The sequence below is a fragment of the Cynoglossus semilaevis genome, chromosome 3 (genome assembly GCF_000523025.1).
Source record: "Cynoglossus semilaevis isolate Cse_v1.0 chromosome 3, Cse_v1.0, whole genome shotgun sequence".
In the NCBI taxonomy this organism is placed as follows: Eukaryota; Metazoa; Chordata; class Actinopteri; order Pleuronectiformes; family Cynoglossidae; genus Cynoglossus; species Cynoglossus semilaevis.
The window spans coordinates 4,213,695-4,220,240 of NC_024309.1; the positions used below are offsets into that span (position 1 = coordinate 4,213,695).

The following is a 6,546-nucleotide window of genomic DNA, read 5'->3' on the forward strand; positions in this document are numbered from 1 at the left end:
AGGCCGTTTTTTTTTTTCCCCCCCACCCAAACCGGGGGGGGGCGGCCCCCCCCCCCCCCGCCTCTGGCCGCCGAGAACGGCGTCGATTAATCACAGTGAGGCCTGTGAGAGCGCCCTCATAAATCGCCTCGCCGCTCCTTAAACAGGAGAGTCCCAGGGCGCAGCGCCGTCATTTATCAACACTGTGCACCGGATGAGGGGTAAATAAAACTCTGAATATGGAACGGTGGGGAGCAGAGCAGGGTGTCCTGGGATGTTGAGCATATCCAGTGGTGTAATGGTAAATAAAGAAGTGCCTAAGCTCTGACCTCCAAGCAGTCATCATTTTTGGTGTGTTTATTTGTTGAATATGTGCTTTGAATTACTCATTTGAGAGTCTTCAGCAGTTTAGTTTGAATCACACATTCTGACCACATTCTGAACACGTTAATGGCTTTTTTTTTTTACCCCAAATGATTAAATACAACATTTTTTGTCATAATTATTTGTCACAATGTAATTGATATTAACAGGTCGTCAGACTCATACAACTCCAATGAGGCTTGAAATTACAATTAAGTAGCATATAGATGCATTGGATGCGGTGTGATTTAACTAGCACAAAACACGTTTTTATACAATATGTAACAATACTTTTTTATATAACATAACTGCTTTGTCAGAGCAGTGAACCTGCTATGATCAACTATTTCTTATTAAGATTAATGAATAAATACAACACACAATCCTCGAAAAAATATAGAGCAGTTTGGTTGCTTATGGACAAGAAATTGGCAAGTTATTAAAAATAGATAACTATTAACTATTAAATAGACAAATAACAGCTTGGAAAAGTACAGTTAAAGGCTAGCCTAAAGGGCTAGAATAAAACTTGTTAAGGAGAGAGAAGTTAGCAAAATATGCTTTGCAGTGAGACAAAAAAAAAAAAACTTCTCACATATTTGGAAAGATAAGCTATAGACCATGGTTTATTATTTTGTTTAAATAACAAAGGAAATTATTTAGATTCTGGCTAAATAAATATTATGTCACCTTATAGCTAAAGATAGCTCGCATTTGACAAACTCATACATTTAAGTCAAACAAGAATAAATTCACTCTGTACTCCTCCCCAATATTTAATCTTCCACTGATTTAAAATACCTTTTACTCCTGTTTTTGTACTCTGACAACATGTCAGAGCCAGTGTAGAAACACTCATTAAACTTTTTTACAACTTTTGAAAAGTAATCATTACTCTTTAGTCTTTCCCAAAAAACCTTGGACAAATAAACAACCAGAAGAAAAGGAAAACATTTTCCCAGGATTTTCTCTCTGGAACTGGCCCGGAGTTATAATAAACACAGCTCCTCGCGTCCAAGGAGATCCTGGGAGAGTCTGGGAGAAGCCACTGCTGCAGCAGAAAGCACTATCTCCATCATCAGCGCTCACCAGGCCTGTCCTCACACTGGCAAGCCCACAAAGCCTGCCCGGAGACAGATGACAGCGCCACAAAGACAACACAGGTGGCTGGGCTGCAGACCACCTGGAGCAGAAAAGCTCAGGACACACTAAGACCTCTGGGAGACAGCACCGAGAGCAGAGTTTGGACATTGGGGGGTGGGGTGGGGAATCATGACGGGGGTGGGGAAGAGACAGGGTAAGAAGTCAGCATGTCGGAATGTGGGAAAATTGTGAGTTGGCTACCTGAGCAAAGGTTAGACTGTGTCATAATGTTAGGGACTAAATGGCATCCTTGAGGATTTAATCATTAAAAATGTTAAATCTATTTGGCAGTTTGTAAAAGCTGACCTTTAGACCTCTGAAATATGCTTTTTCACATTTACCCCAATTGTGACATAGTTAAGGCTAACTGTTAACCATGCACTTAAATAAACTTAAACATTTATTTGCTTCCAATTAGTGTATTTGGGGCTCACTCTATTGGTTACTTGTCTTGTAAGTCTCTGACTAGCACAGCTTTTTTTATTTTACCATTATTGGATGTTATATCAGTTGTATTTAGGATCTAATTTTAAAAGCAATAAAAACAATCGATAACAAGTGTGTTATGTTAAATTCTAGTTGAATGATAAGGTAATGTTTAGCAATACAGGTTTACTTTGTGCTACTTCTGCAGGAGCATTTTGGTATCTGTTTGCTTAGTTCTGCAAAAATATGCCAGTAACAGGGCACCTTGTGTTTTTATTACAACAGCAGTTAAGACACTGAACTCCAGATTTATACCCACACGTTAAAAAAAAAGAACAAAATTTCCCAGGAAATTTTGTCACATAGTAGTGAGTTTCATAAACACCCGAATGTCATGTTTTCTATGGCTTTATTTATAGTGATGGATAAGCTCCTCAAAGCTGACCCTGTATCTATCACCAGCCTCAGCGAAAGACCGGTCTCAAATGTCACAATAAGGTGGCTCACATCAAATCTGACCCCTCACTCCTCTTGCCTCCACCAATAACTGACGTTTTAATAACGATACGGTCTGTCACGCTCAATGGCGCGATTACATGCCCTGCTTTCAAGAGGTTTTCTTCTGACCAAGATGAATCTGCCCCCAACGCCCACGTCCGTGCCCAACTTTGAACCGAGGGACATGCTTCAGTGCCATGACCTTAGTCCACGTCCCCTTAGACACAGCGCTGTGAACTCTTATCCAGACAGTGATCCCCCGGATCAAATTCTGCAGCTTGATGGATATTTTCTGGGTTTTGGTTCTTGAAAGCACAAGTGGACATCCACTGGGGCAGACAGACATGGCCGTCATTGCCTTTTAAGACCCTAAATCAAAGTTTTCTCAGCTGGACACAAGCAATAGTTTGGCTGCAAAGATGGAAGAAGGTGAAAGACGCAGGGAAAACAGAGAATAACAATAAGTCAGACAACAGACTGGAGTGGGATTGATTTGAAACACAGGAAAGGTCCATACTCCCATTGGTCTGCAGGTTCGATTCCTGACCTCCTGCTATTGACGGTGCATTCTACATGGCTGTAACAGCAGATATGGCCTTACCTGCTGCTGGAGAAGCAGCCTTGGAACATCATCGTGGCAGATTGATAAGCCTCCATTCTGTTATTGTGCTGAGAGCCACCCACAGGGGGTTTCCTTCAAACACACACACATAACATAAAGAGTCTGTTATTCTTATGTCAGCAGGGGAGAAAAATTCCACTTCTATTCTGCCTCACCCTTTTCAGAACGCGTGTCTCATTGTGTTGTGCACAGTCCTGAGTATCTGCATGGCGGAACCTGGATTTCTCGGGTGCAGAGCTTCGGCCTGCCGGTCTGCCAGTCGCCTCAGCAGCTGTCATGAAAACCAAACAGACGTTCTTAATTGGTGTTCCAGACTCGAGGAAACTGGACTAAAATATTTGCATAATTTCACAGAGGACTAAGAAAATCGTTAAAACATGTGAGCAGAGGCTCGGGCTAATGTAACCTAACACTCACACAGACGAGTGGCTCTTGGGTGCCACCCAGTGCCAACACTGCCAGGAAGGAAGGAAGGAACGGGGACAGGGAGACAAAGAGACAAAGAGAGAGAAGGAGAGGGAGAGAGGCTGAGAGAGGTGAGGAGTGAAAAGGTCATGCTGGCTGATCCTATCAGCCTGTCTCACCTTCTCATTCTGCTCAGAGTCATAGAAGACCTGACACCAGCAGGACCAAGTCTGTGGTGTCATATGAACTAAACACTGGGTGGTTCCCATTAAAAAAAACATTTTCATCACTGAAAGTCATCTTTTTATACTCCCACAGGAGATGTACACATGTGTACTACAACAATGTACATGGTCTTTAATTAGTATCCACATTCTTTACTTTAGCAGCACTTACTCCTGTGGTTTTTGTTCTTGTTCTCAGTGTGTGGTCACATCAGAGTAGAACTGAATATATCAGAGCAGTGCTCTTTTCAGTTGTTCCTGATCTGCAGGTCAAGACTCCCGTAGAGGGGTCATAGAGTCAGTCTGGGGCATCAGATAAAGAAAGAATTAAAAGAATATTGAATTTTTTTTTTTTTTGCCCTCTTTCAATCTCAGATAAATACAAACAAATTATCTTAAATTAACTTTGATGCACAAAAATAGTCACATATATATAATAATAGTCTATAGACTAATTTCGGACCCACAAATCTAATCTGTTGGACAAAACTTTAACAAGGTAAAATGAGTAAATACTGAATAAAAAAAATATTAGGTATTTTCGTACATAGCATTTCCAGACATACCACCTTAATTTAAAGGTGTACTTATATATTGCAAAACTCAATAGCCAATAAACCTCATCCCTAACAGGAGAATGGGAAGATGGGAGCACAGTCCTGTAGTGGTGGTTCAGTGGATCACAATGTGTGATGTGATCAGGTGAGGGTGCCAGTAGATACAAAGAATCTCAGAAGTTTCTTGGTCGACGAAAACCAAAGCATATGGTTCACAACCCGTTTCTTTCTTCGTTATAAAAACACTCTGGGAACAGCTGTATGTCTGACTATAATTTTTTTCGTGAAGTCGTGAAAATTGAGTATTATTCTACAGTTAGCTCTGCTGCTGTACAGACCACGTCCTCCCCCGTCCTGGTTCCCACGTATGGCCGCGGTGGTGGGCGTTCAGCGGCCACAGCTGAGGCAGGATAATTAAACTAGTCCGGACCATGTGGAAAACACATAGAGCTTTAAATGCCCTCACTGGAGATAACATGAGCGCCATGCAGATGGATCACGTGGGAGCTTCTCATATACAGAGGACGGCAGCTGCACAGAGACGCGGCGGCGAGCTTTGTCACCTTGTAAACGGAAATGACAGACAGGGAAGAGTGGTGAGGCTGGAAGGTTTGCTTGTCTTACAGGGGAAAGACATGGGAGGTAGACACTGCAACTGCAGAGTGGTGTTAACAAACCTCAGGTGTGTGAGGTTCAAAGGAAATTTAAAAAGTGCATTTTTCTATAATATAGGCAATTAAATACTAACAAGTGAAGGGTTGGAATTTTTCACAAACTCCGCCCTTTAGTTCAGTGTTAGCAGTGGAGTGATTACTGTACATCTTATCAAGTGTGGATAAAGTGAGTAAACACATCATTAAATGTCAGCTCCTGATGAGTACAACACAATTATTAAATGATTATGGTGATTAAACACCCACCGGGGTTGGTGGTGTGTCTGCATTATTACACTGATTAATCAACGCCACAGGCTCAGGCTGCAGGAATACGTGCAGCGAGGAGAAGCAACACGAGGTTGAGCATAGCAAGAAAAGTAGTTGAAACATTTCTACAGAGCAGCTTAGAGGAAAAGTTAAATATAAAAGTTACAGATGAGCTAACAACAAAAAATCAAAAAATGACCAAGACTTAGTCAAGGCCAAAAAAAATTAAAGGTTAGCTCAGAAATAGTCACATTTAAGCCACAAAAACAAATGACTAGACTAGCTAATGGTTAGCCAGAAAAAGCTACAGGCTGTGGCCAAATTAATCAGAGTCACAGGCCAATTCAGCAGATGAAGGACAATAGATAAAAACTAGCTGCACGTGAACACCTGGGATGCTGATGCAGAGTGTGTGTGTGTGTGTTTGACTGCGTCTTTCCATGATGACAGAACAAACGACCTCCTGTCATTCATGGCCTTGAGAACCCTCTGTGGACCTGAGGCTCCATCACTGCCTCTGGGGCTCAGCGCCTAGCCAGCCTTGGAGCTGCCTGTTTGCCTCTTTCCACACCGCCGACTAGCCAAACAGCAGGGTCCTCCACCTCTCCCACGGGTCAGGTCCCTCTCAACCCCTGCTAAGCTTTGATCTGACGGACAGAAGAAGGGGCTCTGACAGAGCTTTGGGAACTCTAAGCTCTGTGTGAGTGTGATGGGACAGCAGACAGATTGGTCGGGGGGGATGGGCCGGGGTCAGATGGGGCCAAAGGGCAGTGTCCATCTTGACTGTCCTTCTGTTTGCCGGCTGCCGAACTTCTGTCCTGCACCCAGATACACACGTCTGAAAGACAACCGGCTTTAATAAATCTATTAACTACACTACACTAGGTACTAATTATAGGTGAATTAGTTAGTGATAAGTTTAGCAATTCTGAAATCTAAGAAGAATTGAATTCTCAAATTAAAGAATCCTGACTTTGTTATGTTTTCATACTTTGGGGAATTAACGATGAACTTTAAATTCTAAAAAATATAAGTTAGATTTCTGAATCAAATTTTTTTTCAAATACACAAACTATCGAGACTTTATTGACTCCAATGTAAGATTTCTATTTTTTTTTTTCAATTTCCATTGTCATTGTAAAATTCTTAATTACACATAAAGACCCTATACTGCTATATGGCTCTTGAAGTGACCTCTGGAAATGACAGTCATTTGACAGTGATGCAGTACTGGTCTATATTTTATCCAGACAGGTTGAATTTAGTTATACATTTTCCAACGTTTAAAAAAATAAATGACAATATTTTCTATTTATACCTGACAAATGGCAACACTACGGCCCATATCTAACAAACAGGAACAGGCTGCATCTGTGCCATCAGTGCACCACATGTGGAACATTTAT

General features: G+C 41.7%; 1 long non-coding RNA gene across 1 annotated transcript in view; it reads right to left on the reverse strand.

Annotated features, from left to right (window-relative positions):
- The window catches only part of LOC107988370 (uncharacterized), a 22,615-nt gene that overhangs the window by 10,068 nt on the left and 6,001 nt on the right, over nucleotides 1-6,546 (reverse strand). Inside the window, exons 2-3 of the long non-coding RNA XR_001759877.2 lie at nucleotides 3,187-3,302; nucleotides 3,011-3,103 (exon numbers count right to left, since the gene is read on the reverse strand). This is a non-coding gene — a long non-coding RNA (uncharacterized LOC107988370). The remainder of the gene's footprint in view (nucleotides 1-3,010; nucleotides 3,104-3,186; nucleotides 3,303-6,546) is intronic.